Genomic DNA, 17,701 nt, shown 5'->3' on the forward strand with positions numbered 1-17,701 from the left:
GTGGACTTTAGTAGAGGGTTTCGACGGTCAACAAGTGGCCGGACCCCGGTGGAACAGTGTGGGAACTGTGACAAAGGAAATAAACCACGTTAAACCGGCGGATTGTGTTTCTCTGAGCCCGCCGAAGTGGAAGGGGTTTGCTTTCTCCACAGTAAAGTGCACTGGTGGCCAGAGGCTGGATTTCACGCACGCTGTCGCTCTCGGAGGGAACACAGGGTGGCACACACGCCTGGGAGTCGCACCTCAGGGGACCAAGGACCCGGAAGTAACGTGAGCTATAGCCCATCCAGACGTTGGACGCCAGCCACAAGGAGCGGTGAGTCTCCTGGGGACGCTGACGGGGTTTTCGGGCGCCTGGGTGAGGTTACAGGTAGGTTACAATATGATAAATGAGATAACCTACACCCCTTGTATGTCGGTAAATGTGATAAATGAGACAACCTGCACCCCTTGTATGTCGGTAAATGTGATAAATGAGATAACCTACACCCCATGTATGTCGGTAAATGTGATAAATGAGATAACCTGCACCCCTTGTATGTCAGTAAATGTGATGAGATAATCTACACCCCTTGTATGTCGGTAAATGTGATAAATGAGATAACCTACACCCCTGAATTGCATCTCGGTAAATGTGATAAATGAGATAAACTGCACCCCTTGTATATCGGTAAATGTGATAAATGAGATAACCTACACCCCTTGTATGACGGTATATGTGATAAATGAGATAACCTGCACCCCTTGTATGTCGGTATATGTGATAAATGAGATAACATACACCCCTTGTATGTTGGTAAATGTGATAAATGAGATAACCTACACCCCTTGTATGTAGGTAAATGTGATAAATGAGATAACCTGCACCCCTTGTATGTCGGTAAATGTGATAAATGAGATAACCTACACCCCTTGTATGTCGGTAAATGTGATAAATGAGATAACCTGAACCCCTTGCATCTCGGTAAATGTGATAAATGAGGTACCCTACATCCCTTGCATGTCGGTAAATGTGATAAATGAGGTAACTTTTTTGTTTACATCTCAGCCTATAGCGCCGGTAGGCTTTCTTCAAGGGCCTGGTGGTCGGCCCAAGCCCGTCATGGCGCAGGCAATTTTTATAGTGGCGCTAGTTATGCTTGGCTCATGCTGCCCCCTGGAACTCATTTTTGATTCGCTTGTATGGTTTCTTTTAGAATCCGGGATGATAGGTGGTCTTCTGGACAGCCTGTGGGTAGTCTTAAGCCACTCGGCGGTGACTAAAAAATCCCAGGTGGTAGCGTGGGGATTCGAATAGATATTGTCCATGGCGTGATGAGTGCTGGCCCCGCACCCTAATCACTCAGCCACCGCCTACCCTTGTATGTCAGTAAATGTGAAAAATAAGATTATGGGTCCATGTCATTCTTGAAATTGGCCATTTTCCCACAAAAGCTGCCATGCTGTCTTGCCGCCATCTTGCCAGGACAAACTACGATATCAACACTGTGTTTGTAAACATCAGGTTCCGCGCATGCCCAGATCAGGATGGGATGTCTTAGGATACGTGGATGGTAGATGACACAACACTGGCTCACTTAAAATCAAAACCTTATTGCTTATGTTCTTCTTGTAACTAATTTATTTATGGAGCAATATATTTTATTCAGAAAGCTATTTAATCAGGAAGGATAGGAGATTAATGATCACTATCACTCGTTTTTTTTAAAGAAAAGTAAAAAATATTTCCTAGATATCGATGATAAAATATTAAAAAGTTGAAAAATGTTTGTCAAAAACCTAAATCACCTTCATACAAAAGTTAAAACAGCGAACATAATTCCTTTTTCATACTTTCATAAAATGAATAAAAAGGGTAGACTTAAATAATTGGCTAAAATAGGAAGTTAAGATAACATATTTTCTTTACCATGTCCTATATACCAAAAGAAAGAGGAAAAATAAAGATATTTATAAACAAATAATAAAGTTATTACTTATTTGAAATAATTACTTAAAGAACGCATAAAATAAGTGTTTCTTGTAATTATTATTTAAAAAAACAATAGTATTTTTTAAAAGTTTTAATGATCGGATGATCGGAATGGCGATCGGAACAGCAGTACTTAAAAAATGATCGGATGATCGGAATCGGATCAGTTGCCTAAACTGATCGGATGATCGGGGATCGGAACAGTAAAAAAGTGATCGGTGCCTACCTCTGAAATTTACTAATGCGATTATTGAGTCCAACATCCACATCGTTGATGTAAATAATGAAGAGCACTGGGCCAAGAACCGAGCCCTGAGGGACACCACTAGTGACCGGCGCCCACTCTGAGTTAAATCCGTCAATCACCACTCTTTGTTGTCTGTTGCTCAAGCAGCTCAACCAATTCGCGATCCATTGGTGTACTTGACCGTCAATACCTATTTGCTTTAATTTGTAAAGTAATTTATGATGTGGGACTTTATCAAACGCTTTCTGGAAATCAAGATAGACTACGTCCAGTGATTTGGTTACGTCATAAACCGTGAAGAGGTCGTTATAAAAGGTTAATAGGTTTGATAGGCAGAATCTTTTGTCACGGAAGCCATGTTGTGAGTCCCCAATTAATGAGTGGCTTTCAAGGTAACTCACAATTTTGTCTTTAATTATGCTCTCAAGTAGCTTACCTACAACCGAAGTTAGACTAATGGGCCTGTAATTACCTGGTACTTTTTCCTTTCTTATTAAAAATCGGTGTCACGTTAGCCCTTTTTCAATCCGAAGGGACGATGCCTTGTCGCAAGAACATATTGAATACGGTTGAGAGGGAGGAGAGCATTTCACTCTTTGTTTCTTTGAGTAGAGTAGGATATACTTTGTCAGGTCCAGGACTTTTATTTGTTTTAAGTGACTGGAGGGCTTTAAGGACTTCATCGGTTGTTATTTCAAAGTTAGGCAATGCATGCTCGGGATTTACATTAGGACTGGTGTTGGTGATAGTGGTGGGAGGACTGTTAGTATTAATTCCATAATGCCCAGAAGATAAACAAAGCCGTCCCAGCACTATTTCGACAACAGGCTTCGTGGTAACAGGTAGGTCGTTGATGAAACTCGCATATTTATCTTTATTATTGCAATGTGGGGTCCACGTGGACCCGGGGTTACCTTTGATGTAGCAAATAGGTTACGAGGAAACGAAGATGTAGAAATATTTATCACGCGATGTAAGAAAATTGTGGTGATGTATTGGGGTCCATTGTGTTGGTAGAAGGTTGGCGGACATTTTCATGTTGTGGTAAATGCAGTATGATTCTATTTAGGTTATTTTCTCTCCTTTTGCTTGAGATATTCTTCAGTGCAAGCATGTCACGAGCTAGATGTTATAGTGATGGTGAGCTGAGTAGCCTTATGAAGTCCTCCTGGTTCCCCCGTGAGCTGGAGGAGGCAGGAATAACGTCGGATGCCGAGTTGGAGGAAAACGAGGGGAGTGGTCGCCCCCCCAATGCCACCACCCCAACTCAGCCTCCCCACCGCCAACAACAAGATACTGGTGATGCTTTCGGCTGTGAGGAACACCATATGCCTGTACTTTGACCTTCAGCCACCAGCTCCAGCAGAAGAGGAGGAGGAGGAAGGCCCTCGTAAGAACAAGAGGTGTGCTCTATGCCCCTATTCAAGGTCGCAGACGAAGGTCCGGAGTGTCTGTGGCATCTGCAAGAATCACACCTGTCCACGTCACATGACTATGGCGTGTGAGAGCTGCAAAGACATTCTATAGGTGAGAATAGGTTTGGATAAGTTAGAGGTTACGTTTATAATATATTTGTATATATTTTGTTTATTTTGCAATTGCACATTTTCATTTTTTGCAGAACACACCTCTGATTGTTGCCTGTGGATATGCTAGCTGTCGGGTGGTTTGTAGAGAGGAAGACACCAACTTCCAGGATTTCCATGTCCCGACGCCCATCGATCTACACTTAATTATTTTTATATATTCTTTTTACCAAATTATCGTTTTTGTAGTAAATTTTCACAAATAATATATTTTAAATTTTTTATAACAATAATAAAGTACATTTTTGCTTCAAACATAGTTTCAGTCTATTCCTAACATCATATTCTTAATATTGAATAGCATTAACTCTACAGGATACAGGTATGCATATGTTATTTTTGGTGATTTACAGAGGGGGTCCGGTTGGGTTACCTTCAGAGCCACCGCTAAACAGGGTTACCTTTCTAGGGTTTGGGGTGACATGGGATGGAGCACTTTTAGGGAAGGATTAGTGAAGGCAACCTTGAGATATAAAGTGAGACTGGAGCGAATGGAGGATACAAGATTAGCAAGAAAAGTATACTTGTGGAATATAAGAGATGGCAAATGGGCGAATAAATGTGGGCGACTGCGATGATAGACAGGAATGTTGCGCTAAGTAGGTGGGTGTACCGACCCCTTGAAGATAGGCAGAATGTGTTTGAATGGAGAATAACAAACAGAAATGGAGAGGGGTTTGAGTGGGATGTAAGAAAGTGGAAGAATGTGATAGATATGGCAGTTAAAGATGAGGGATTGAGCAAGTGGAAGAATGAGATGGAAAGAAAGGAAACTCTCGACTGGTATAGGGAGAAAGAGGCCCCAAAGTGTGAGGTGTGGTATGAGGGAAGCCTGGGAGGTGATCTTCTTTTCCGTGCTAGAGCGCAGTGTCTGGATGTGAATGCAAGGAACTATAGATGGTCTGAGTCCCGCAGCAAAGTATGCCAGATGTGTGACAGGGGTGTGGACGAGACTGTGCAGCATGTAGTGCTGGAATGCAAGAAGTATGACAGGGAGAGAACGAAGATGATGCATGTGTTTTTGAGCGAGATGGGACGTGATGTAAACGGGAGGACTGGAAGGGAGTGGATGGTGCTGCTGCTGCAGGGGCTCAGTGGAGAGACGAGTGGACGAGTGATTGAGGCAGTGAAAGAGTTCTTGGAGGGCATGTGGCGTGAAAGATGTAGGGAATGATATCTTGCCCCGAGAACATTGACTTCCCGCATGTTTTGTTTTCTTTTCACAGGAGATGCCGATATAAAGGCCTGGCTAGGGAGAAATCCCGAGCCACCTGTGACATCAAGATCAAGATCAAGATCAAGAACAGACGTGTGTGTGAGCGGCTCGTTTAGGAACTCCGTCTGCCCTGCTGCAGTGTTGTTGGTGAGCACCTTACAGCTTCTGCAGGGACGGGTGTGGATGACTGTGGTGTGTGTGGGAAGGGAGTGACGGACAACGGTGTGTGTTGTGAGAGGTGACGACTGCAATTTCCCCATTTGACCCTCCCGACGCTGACGCCCCCAACCCCATTATTCCCCACACAAACAGACGCCAACTACACGACACATTTATTGACATCATAAATACATTTCCTCTCTCACAAACAGTACTCCAGCCAACACGAACACATACTGTAACACGCCCCGCTGGCCACGGTGGCCCTCTGACCACAGCACACACACTCGACCTTTTTCTCACCAACAACATTCTTAACATAACAAACACTCAGGTTGTTCCAGGACTTAGTGACCATGACATACTCATCGTTGACGCTGACCTCCGACCGATTAGACATAAACAGAGACCCAGACAGATTTTCCTTTTTTCAAGGGCTGACTCAGACATGATCAAACAAGACCTAACTGCCTTCAGCACTGACTTTTTTGCGACTGACCCACACAAAAGACTTCCTTCCACCAACTGGAACAACTTGAAACACACCATACACGCCTCAATGAACAGACACATGGTAGCAGGTCCATCCGCCCCAGTGACGATCGCCTAAGTCCTTCGCCCAGAAGTTGGGGCGCATCGACTCTTAGGAAGTTGATCTTCCCAGTGCGCCCCACAACCAAGTCGGTGCGCCCCAAATCTCATGTTTGCTTATAAGTATTTATCGGATCAATGGCTGAACAATGAACAATGAACGAATAATTTAAAACAATTCGAAGCAGCCAAATTAGGTTACTTTCTAGTACAAATTTTATTATAGCTACACTTCCATCATGGCGACTGCTCTGCCAACATACCCGTGCATCGTTTGTTTTAATGAAGTAAGGCCAAGGCAGCAAGCACTGCAGTGTGAAATCTGTTATAAATGGCAACACCGTACCTACAACTCGGGTGTAAGCCAGCTTGATTATCGAATGATGAACCGTGGGGAGTTGGTTGACGTACATTGGTACTGCAGTAGGGTAAGGTAACCAGTAGGTACGCAGTGGTCCAGTACGTACGCATTTGGCATTTAAAAATGTCCCCACAAAAAAAGACCAAAGCAAAATCAACAAACTTCATATCATATTATACTTCAACCATCCCTCCATCATATACAGAAGTATCCCACAAATAACATGTATATCATAAAAACTATGTACCCTAAAAGAATGCAATTAGGAAATGTGGTAGTTTTCTTAGGGAAATGCTAAGGATTGCAAATTTCGTTTTTGTTGTCTGCCTTGTTTCCGGTGTATTTTTTTTTTTCTTTTTCCTTTTTGCAGGTTGATTTGGGAGGGTAAACTTCAAGAAATAGGTGTTGGTTTTATTCCAGTACATATCTATAAACTGGAAAAAAGGTGCATACCTACTGGACAAGGAAATCAAGACTTGACCAGTAGGTACGCATTTTTTCAAATGACTGCTAGAGAGACGTATGCCACAATCCACAGCAATACAACTCAAGCTCTATGGCATATGAGAACAAGAAGCACTGTCCTGTGAAAACTGTCTGTGTGCCACCTCATCAAACTTACCCCACTGGCTGTCCAGTAGGTACGCAGTGCATGTTGTCCAGTAGGTACTCTCGTCGTCCCAGACTACGCGGAACTATCATATCCTCACAGAGCATGTGAGCTAGCTGTACTAGAACCCCCAAATCCAGAGTGCAGGGGCCGTGTTCATGGATTTGCATTTACTACTTCTATAAAGGAAATACTTATCTCCCACTTCAAATTGTAAAGTGATAACTGCTATTTTGTTTGAAGGAAGTCCTATATTCTTATTCACTAAAACTAAAGTTTTTCCTTTACAATATACATTTCACTTGATTAAGGGAACCGGCTGGTTGCCGATTAGTAATTCCGTATTTATTATCCGATTCAACTGAAATGTGGCACAGTTATAGGGTACCCTACACTGTATGTACCCATAAAATTTCATTAGAATTGGGCAATTAGTTATCGAATTAGAGCCAAATTAGTGCGAAACTAAACAAACTTTCCTTAAACCTAAAAACAGACTACACATTTTATCCTATGACAAAAATATATATATCAGTGGAAAGGGCTTGATTTTCTCTAAAAGATTTAGGAGGCAAATTTTTGAATGAGTTCTAATTAGTCGAATTAGGGCCGTACAAAGTTAGTGCAAAATTTGCAACGACTAATTTCAGATAAAATTAATTTTCACAGACTAATTGTAGATGAATGAAATGGAAAATAGAAAATCTAATCCCTAAACATTGTAGCGCAAATCAAGCTCTTTCCAGTGATATGCATATCGTTGTTCTAGGACGAATAGTCTGGCCTTTTTTTAGCATAATGTGCAAAAAAACTAGGTTTTCAGAAAAACGCTATGACCAAAAACAAATAAACTAACATATAAAGGGAGGTTGAATGAATAAAATATCCAAAGGAGACTCTTCTAGCTGTTGTAGTTTTTTAGTTATAAATTAATGAGTACCTACTGGACAAGGGTGAGTACCTAATGGGTAGGGGTAGGCCTAAACGTACGCACTAACTTTATACACCATTTTTTCTGTACAGTTAAATCTTATTCGAAAAATGCTTGTACCACATGAAACTATAGCCATTCCTTTATTTGCAAACAATAATTGATGTAGTTTGCTTAAATAGTATAGCGGGTACAGGTCAGAGTGTAAAAAAATCGCCGATTTTTTGCGTACCTACTGGTTACCTTACCCTAATTGCCAACAAAATACAGGTACTGTGTCGGTATTTCGACCAATTATTCGGTACTGTTAGATTTGTAGTAAAATCTCTCTCTCTCTCTCTCTCTCTCTCTCTCTCTCTCTCTCTCTCTCTCTCTCTCTCTTCATTAACGTATTAGATCTGAAGGTAATATTATAGCTTGTCGTCCCATGCATCGTTTCCAGATATGAGTGATGATGGTGCACCGCCGCAATTGCATGTACATAGTAGCATAAATCCTTCCCTGCCGCCACCATCACCACATCAAGGTAGTACTTGTCCGTATGTTTTTGTTCAGCCAAAAATTGAATATATTTTGAAGAGTACCACTATTTTCCTATATCTTTATCATAATGTAACTAAACATATTTTACAAACAATACAAAGATTGGAAAAAAGATATTTGATGAGAGAGAGAGAGAGAGAGAGAGAGAGAGAGAGAGAGAGAGAGAGAGAGAGAGAGAGAGAGAGGTGGTTATGGGATGAAGGGGAGATAAACAGGACGGATCTTACCCCTATGGATGTAGATGATGTGGGCAATGTTACATGGACTATTGTTGAAAATTCATCCCGCCAGAGACACCCAAAGCTAACAAACTCTATTGGTTATTCATATAATGTAAAGCGAAAAAACAAAAATGGGTCGGTTGACTGGCAGTGTTGCAAGCGGTCGCGAAGTGCTGTAATGTGTCGCGCAACAGTAAAACAGGTCGGAGACAACTTTATACCTAGCACCGCTGAACACTGTCATCCCGCCGAACCCAACACAACTACAGTGCATCAAATCCGAGCTGCTGTGATGGAAGAGGCATGCGCCAATATCTTCAAACCAGCAGGGGAGATAGTATCTACGGCAATGAGGAAACATTTGGACTCGTCAAAACCTTATCCAAGTATATCGAAACCTGCACATCTTGCACGCACTGCCAACCGACACCGACGAAAGGAACGCCCTAGTGATCCAACAGACTTGTGTTTTACACTGGACATTGATTTTATTGGCCAGGATTTTCTACAAAATGATATTGATTTGCGTGGCAACCGGCACCTCATATTTGCTACTGCTGCCCAATTAGATATCCTTTTCAAATGTCGACATTGGTTTATGGATTCGACATTTAAAGTGGTACGCAAGCCATTTCACCAACTTTTTTCTATTCACGGCTTTGTAAAATCCGGAGACTCTGTTAAACTGGTCCCTCTCCTATTTTGTCTAATGTCTTCCCGTAAGAAAAGAGACTACAGGAAATCCCCGATATACGAAAGCTCGATGTACGAAAATTCGGATATACGAAAGTGAAAAATATAGGACAATTTTCGGTTCACGAAAGACATGCTTCGCATATACGAAAAATGCGACAGTTTCACGCACTGTTTCGCACCCGATGTCTATATCGGTCGCCAGCGCCGTCAACAGCCTCACGCACACTCGCAGTGATTAGGCAGCAAGTGTCCATGTCCAGTCCCCTCCACTTCAACGCTCATCACTTAGCGTTGCCAGTTTGTGAACCCCTTGCTTCACTCGAATCAAACACATCCCAGCCAGCGTGAGGAAACGTGAGGGTGATGGAGGGTTGGGGGGGCTTGGAGTGGTCGGTGGTGTACTGTTTGGCACGTGTTTCGGGCACGAGTCGAAACTGGCCTTTCACAGGGAAGTAAACATTGGCAATGTTAAGTGATGAGTTGTAGTGACGAGTTAGAGGATTGTCCTAACATGTAATGCATTTCTATAACAGTAAAGGAACAGGAAATGGTAATTGTTGTTAATTATTTATGAGCCTTGCGTTTCATTGTAGTGTGAGTAGTAAATTGCTTTTCAGCATAGTTATATTTAACTTTTTTTTTTTTTTTTTTTTTGCTGGCGCTGGTCCCTAACCCCCCTATTTATTAACAATCCTATGGGGGAAATGGCTTCGATATACGAAAAATCGATAAACGAAAGGTTTTTTCAGTCCCTAACCCTTTCGTATATAGGGGATTTCCTGTATAAGCATGTGCTCCAAGGTATTGTCGACTTAGCAGATACTGTCGCTGTAGAGCATGTCACCATCGATTATGAGCATGCGATGTGGCGAGCCATACCAAAGGTGATACCCACAGTGACCATTCACGGCTGCGGATTTCACTGGGCCCAGGCAGTGTGGCGACAAGTGCAGGCCCATGGCTTGCAAGCTGCTTATCGCCAAGACTCTGGTACACACAGATTCATAAAGAAGTTACTTTCTCTTCCATTCCTCCCATATGAAGATATCATTGCAACATTTGACGAGCTTATTTCCAGCACAGCCCTTACCCCTAACCTAATTACTCTTGTTGCGTACATTCGCAACCAGTGGATCACATCCACTGTATTTCCCCCAGCTACCTGGAGTGTGTACAAGAAAAATGTTAGAACTAATAATGACGTGGAAGGATGGCATCACCGCCTCAACAGTCACGCTGGCAAAAGCCAGTTACCTTTCTATGTCCTAACTTCCCTTTTAAAACAAGAAGCGGAGGATGTTAATATGACATTTAAGTTAGTATCCGACAAAAATAGAGCGCTTCAAAGAAAATCATATAGGACACTCCAGGCCCGTTTGTACAATTGCTGGGATAGGTACAGTAATGGCGATCTGTCACCAATGCAGCTACTTGCTGAATGTTCATATTTTGTGCCATTTTAATCTTTGCATCTTGTTTTGTTTCCTTTTATTTAGAAGTTTTTATGACATGCACATGCAATTACTACTTTTATATTAAATCCTCATATTTTTACTATTTTATTATATTATTTTAATATACTGTATTAAATGCTTATTGTTTTACCATTTTACAATATTTGTATAGTATTCTACGTACTATTTTTAATCTTTTCATCTTGTTTTGTCTCCTTTTATATAGTCTACTTTTATGATTTTATGACGTAGGCTCTGAAATGTAAACAAAGATTAATATAGTCTGCCGATATCAGTAATGTGTGTGTGTGTGTGTGTGTGTGTGTGTGTGTGTACTAGAGGCCACTATCTGTGATAAAGAAATAAAGAATGTCAAATCATTACCACTACATTGTTCAGCCATTGATCCGATAAATACTTATAAGCAAACATGAGATTTGGGCATAACGACTTGTTGTTAGTGGCGCACTGAAGCATCAACTTCCCTAAGAGTCGATGCGCCCCAACTTATGGGGCGAAAGGACTTGGGGCGCATCATCACTGGGGCGGATGGACTGTAAACCCAGACACATACCACAAAATACACTTTCTAGTAGGTACACACTCCCCTGGTTTTCCATGGATCTACGCAGACAACATCGCAAGAAACAAAGACTCTACAGACGCGCGCAGACTTACAACACAACAGATAATTGAACCGCCTACAAAAACCACCAAAGGACATTTGCCAAAAACATAAAAGTAGCGGAACGCAAACACATAGCAACTTATCTCGCAGACAATGTAAGAAATAACAAAAGAAACTTTTTCAGGTTCTTTAAGACTCTCAAACATGAAAGTAACACGATTACATCACTTAAAGACAACACTAACACATTAGTAATCAGCCCACAACACAAAGCACAAATACTCAACACACAGTTCCAATCGGTGCAAACACAAGAACACAACCAGACACCAAACATGCCACACAGCCCCTTCCCCCTGATAGTCCCCCTTGACATCACGACGAACGGAATACAGAAATTACTAGAAGGACTCGATACAACCAAATCCACTGGCCCCGACAACATTCCCGCCTTCATCCCTAAATCCTTTGCCCCCATCCTTCAGGCCATATTCACCCAATCACTATCATCCACCTCATTACCCTCTGACTGGCTTTTGGCAAATATTGATCCTTTATTTAAGACAGGTGACCGGACTGACCCTGCCAATTATCGCCCCATCTAACTAACATCGATTCCATGTAAAATTTTTGAACACATAATACACAAACACATAATGAATCACCTTGACACAAACAACATCCTTACCAACTTCATAACACGGCTTTGACCTAAACGCTCATGTGAATGTAACTCATTACTACATATCACGACATTACGTGGCTACTTGACCGACGTGACATTAAACAAGTTGACACTATTGTTTTAGATTTTGCCAAAGCCTTCGACAAAGTTCCGCACAAAAGACTGACATTAAAATTGAAATACTACGGTATTTCAGGACCTATTCTTCACTGGATCACTGCATTTCTTACTAACAGGACTCAACGTGTTTGTATCACCATGTGATATTTCTTTTATTAACGTATTTAAACTCTGGGAATTGTATTGCGCATTCTGTATGTCTCTTGTGTGTGGAGAAGCTTACCACGTCAGGTGTCGGGGTGAACCGCTCAGTTCACGAGCAGCCGCCCCAGGATTCAGGTGGTGTGTGTTTCACACAGCGGAGTTCACCCCGAGCGGACCAGATGGGTGGGCCACCGGGTGGCCTACACGGTGGTTATGCAATTGTACCTATAAGGTAGAAACTTACAAGAGGAGCCAGTGTTGTGAGTAGTATATCCATGCAGTGTTTGTTCCTAGTGTTAATTATTAATTGTTTAATATTGTACCAACTTTACAATGTAATTTCCCCACTTAATCCTGTGTTACTGATTGTTATGAACGTTCTCCCCTGGGCACTTATTATCGATTTACTGTGTTGTGATTTGGGTTAATAATAGCTCTATGGTTTGCCAGTTAGCCCTGTGCATTTAATCCTGTGTTGCTGATTGTTATTAACGATATCCCCTGGGCATTTATTATCCATTTGTGGTGTTGCGATTCGGATTAATAATAGCTATGGTTTGACTCTTAGTTCTATGCGTATATGTATTTGTGGTATTTGTGTATCTTAAGTCGCTGATTGCAGATCAAAGCCTGTTTGGGAACATTATACAGACTACGGGACCCTGGCGTTTGTTCTACCCTCGTTACAGTGTTGTTCTTGACGGATCTTCATCTGACACTGTCCCTGTTTCTTCAGGTGTCCCACAAGGCACCGTTCTAGGTCCCCTCCTTTTCCTCCTGTACATTAACGATCTTTCACTGTGAACGCCTAACTCTTCCACTAGACTATTTGCCGACGATAGTTTACTGTTTAGAGCAGTAAAGACTACTGACCACTGCAGACTACTACAAAACGACTTGGACGCCCTCGAGCGGTGGGAGCGCACCTGGCAGATGCACTTCCGACCAGACAAATGCAAACTATTAAGATTCACCAGAGCGCACAACCTCATCCATCACACCTACACTCTCCACAATTCAGATTTAGAATCAGTTCACACACACTCATACTTTCCACGCACCATACGTGACTGGAACAACCTCCCTCATCAGATTTTAGACTGCGATACAATAGACTCATTCAGAAAACAAATACACAATCACTTGTCACCACAACACACCAACACTAACAATTACACTTGATTCACTTCCCTCCCCTGCACACCCGGCTCCCCCGTCCCCCCAACAGCCAACAACTATGCGTGTTATGCACCTTTACGGGTGCCCTGCGCATCATGTATCCAGACCCAGATCCAGTGCAATGTGTGGTCCCGCCAGCCCTGCGTGGGCCATAGTGTTAGCCTTGCCCATTCCCTACCCGTCCCCATCCCCATACACGGGACTGGCGGCCATAGTGTTAGCCTTGCCCATTCCCTACCCGTCCCCATCCCCATACACGGGACTGGCTGCCATAGTGTTAGCCTTGCCCATTCCCAACCCGTCCCCATCCCCATACACGGGACTGGTGGCCATAGTGTTAGCCTTGCCCATTCCCAACCCGTCCCCATCCCCATACACGGGACTGGTGGCCATAGTGTTAGCCTTGCCCATTCCCTACCCGTCCCCATCCCCATACACGGGACTGGTGGCCATAGTGTTAGCCTTGCCCATTCCCAACCCGTCCCCATCCCCATACACGGGACTGGCGGCCATAGTGTTAGCCTTGCCCATTCCCTACCCGTCCCCATTCCCATACACGGGACTGGCGGCCATAGTGTTAGCCTTGCCCATTCCCTACCGTCCCCATCCCCATACTGCAGGACTGGCGGCCATAGTGTTAGCCTTGCCCATTCCCTACCCGTCCCCATCCCCATACACAGGACTGGCGGCCATAGTGTTAGCCTTGCCCATTCCCTACCCGTCCCCATTCCCATACACGGGACTGGCGGCCATAGTGTTAGCCTTGCCCATTCCCTACCCGTCCCCATCCCCATACACGGGACTGGCGGCCATAGTGTTAGCCTTGCCCATTCCCAACCCATCCCCATGCACGGGACTGGCGGCCATAGTGTTAGCCTTGCCCATTCCCTACCCGTCCCCATCCCCATACACGGGACTGGCGGCCATAGTGTTAGCCTTGCCCATTCCCTACCCGTCCCCATCCCCATACGCAGGACTGGGGTATGGACAAGCCACCCTGTCACCTTCCCATCCCCGGGACAGGTATGAGGGACCGATCCGCTGGTCATAATAATGTTGGCAGCACTTTCAAATCAATAATTACAGAAAACAAAATAAATAATATATTTTTTACACACCATTGTATTCATATACATTATATATCATAAAACAAAACAATAGCGTTGTTGATCTACAAGAAAATAACAAATGCTTGGTAAGTTAATTTATGAGACAGGTTGGTAGCCATGACTCGTCACACGCCTGGGCAGCCACATAGGGGTTGCCAGGTCGTGTCATTTATGGCATTTTTGTCTTAAATCAAGGTGGTCGCCAAGAAATGCTATTTTTTATGGTATATGTTAAGTATTCCCATAATAATGCCATATTTAGTCATCAGTCTGCTGTCTTTTGCCATTCTTGGGGACAATTATAAATGAACATTCAGGAATAACTGTACGTTTACAGTCAAATGGAAACACCAGAGTCTTTACAAACTAAAAAATATATATTAACTTTAGCAAAGTTTGCAATATAATATCAGTCATACAAATATTCTGATACTTTTCAATATATGTCCTTCTATAATAACAAATAGAACACTACTTACTCATGAAATATACGAAGGAAAGGCCGAAGATGTCCTGCACTCTACCCCGTGGAGTCAACACTTTTCCCACCCCATCCGCACCCTCACGGGGTGGCGTAAAGCAACCCCAACCACATGGGGAGGCTTTACACTACGGTATATGGCCAAGAGAAAGGGATGGGCAGGGAACGGGAATGGGGTAGATTAATACTGCAGCTGTCAGCAAAGGAGGACAGGACCGTATAGATGGAAGCCAACCTGAGGACAAGGCTGCCCAGACTGACAATGTGCGGACCCCCAAGGGCCAGCTGGAGGACAAGGCACCCCAGATTGTGGGGCTCACCCCTAATAGACTTCTAGAAATACTGCAAGCAACGGTTTGACTGTACGTTCCTAGCAGAGTGGCCCGTGACTGCCTATAGTCCCTTGGAAATCTAAACCACCGGCTGAGCTGGTCAGGAGGCGTCACAATGTGTGGGTTCATTATAAGGCAATGCGACAGTCATGGGGTAGGATCTCAGATGTTGTCCAGATAGCCTTGTCCTCCTTTCTAGATGTAAACTACGAGTATAGAAGCTATTCCCATCAGTCCCAGAAAGTCTATGATTCCCACCTGATCTCTAACCTAAAGGCTAAGCCTAAGTTGTTTCATGCTTACATCCGTAATAAGAAAATGGAACGACCCACTATAGGACGTCTTAAACAACCCTTGGGTGAAATTTGTTCTTCCAACCCAGAAATGGCAGATTTGTTTACTAAGGCATTCTCTTCTGTATATTCTACCAGTGCCCCTGAAAATCCAGTAGAGCACCAGCACTTTGAAGGTAACTTGAGTAACTTAGTTATAAATTTGTCTGATGTCGCCAATACACTGCGTGATCTAAATCCTTCCAGCAATATGGGGCCTGATGGTATCCACCCTTGTTTGCTCAAACACTGCTCCTCATCCCTTTCATACCCCCTTCTCTGGCTCTTCCATCAGTCAGTCCAAACTGGTGAACTCCCATCAGTCTGGAAGTCTTCCCAAGTAGTCCCCATCTTTAAGAAAGGTGTGTGTTCTTCCCCTCTTAATTACAGACCAATAAGTCTCACTTCAGTATCCTGCAAGTGTCTCGAGCGTATTATTGTGAACAATCTTTCCTCATGGATAATAACTTATCAGATTCTAATCAGTTTGGCTTCCGTAAGGCTCACTCAGTTGATGATCAACTCCTTTTAACATACGATAACACCACCTGCTGGCTTGATCAGAGGCATATGGTCGACCTAATACTATTTGACTTTAGTAAAGTGTTTGACCTTGTTAACCCCTTCAACACGAGGACGCGTATACTGCGTCCTTGCGTGCCCCGTACCATATCCGAGGACGCACATACTGCGTCCTGGCTCACTTTGGCCAATAGAAGAGTTATTTTATCCTTATATTTATGCTTACATCTCAAAATTATCAATTAATTTATGCTTCTTTATGTGCACCATTTAATTCTGCATGTTTTCATATATAATACATGATGATTATGTTGAGTTTATGGCTGAAAACTTGTTATATTCAATAGTGACATTTGAAATTTGGCGTGCGCGGTGATCCTGGACACGGCGCGGGGCGCTGTTTTCGCCCGGCTGTAGTGAAGGGGTTAATCATAACATTATGATCAGCAAGCTCTCCCACATCCGTATAGGGGATCCCTTACTCTCTTGGATACGTGGGTTTCTGAACGGAAGAGTAATGAGGGTTGTGGTTGGGGGTTCTGAGAGTGATTCTACGCATGTAACTAGTGGAGTTCCCCAAGGGTCTGTCCTTGGACCAACCTTTTTTCTCATTTATATTTACTTTGTGGCTCACAGTCTGACCTGTAAATACAAAATTTTCGCTGATCTGAAAATATACCAAAAGATAAATAAGACTACGCCTTCTCTTACATTGTTAGACATTGCTTCTGTGCAGAGAGATGTAGACCTACTGGTGTCACGTGCGGAATCGTGGGGGCTCAGGCTCACCTCAGACAAGACTCATGTTCCTAGGTTCTGCCGAGGATCTGCTCCAAATCTTGGCCCGTACTCGGACCACTATATTAGAGGAAATCCTTTACAGTTTGTGCAGTCTGCATCAGATTTAGGGGTTCAAGCGGATACTTCGTTGAAGTTTCATCTCCACGTATGATCTCTTTCAAATACATCTGCAGGAATTTCGTCAAATTTACTTAAGAGCACAGTTAACCGTGAGCCTGAGTTTATGAAATCTCTTCTCACCTCTCATATCCGTCCTGTGCTGGAATTTTGCTCAGTTGTATGGCACACGGGGTGTGTAGGTGATACTGACGTGCTTGAGAGAGTCCAACGACGATGGACCAAGGAGATTGTTGGACTTATGCATCTTGACTATGCCTCCTGACTGGATGCCTTGGGTCTCTTCTCTGTGCATGGCAGACTGCTTAGAGCTGACGTATATAATTAAGGTCTGGAAGATTTTTAATGGCCCCCTCTCCTGTGCAACCCTCTGAGTTATTTCCCTCCAGACATCCTCTAACACCCATGGAAATTCACACAAAATATTTCTACCCCACAGCAACACAGAAATACGTAGGCGATACTTCTCAGTCCGAGTGATTGCTTCGTGGAATAGCCTGCCAGACACAGTTATCCTGTCAACATCCTTAACTGTATTTAAGAGAAAACTAGCAGAGTACCTCAGTCTAAGACTATATGAATATTAACCCTTACACACTAATACCAATGTATTTTCATATATAACTCTTATGATCTCATTTTTAACTATAGTTCCTAAACACTT

At 43.2% G+C, this 17,701-nt stretch overlaps 1 long non-coding RNA gene across 1 annotated transcript in view; it reads left to right on the top strand.

Annotated features, from left to right (window-relative positions):
• The first annotated feature begins 2,287 nt into the window (after positions 1 to 2,287).
• The window catches only part of LOC126992342 (uncharacterized), a 33,592-nt gene continuing 18,178 nt past the window's right edge, over positions 2,288 to 17,701 (top strand). The window contains exons 1-2 of the long non-coding RNA XR_007746490.1: positions 2,288 to 3,746; positions 3,841 to 5,168. This is a non-coding gene — a long non-coding RNA (uncharacterized LOC126992342). The remainder of the gene's footprint in view (positions 3,747 to 3,840; positions 5,169 to 17,701) is intronic.

The sequence above is a fragment of the Eriocheir sinensis genome, chromosome 7 (assembly GCF_024679095.1).
Source record: "Eriocheir sinensis breed Jianghai 21 chromosome 7, ASM2467909v1, whole genome shotgun sequence".
Taxonomy (NCBI): domain Eukaryota; kingdom Metazoa; phylum Arthropoda; class Malacostraca; order Decapoda; family Varunidae; genus Eriocheir; species Eriocheir sinensis.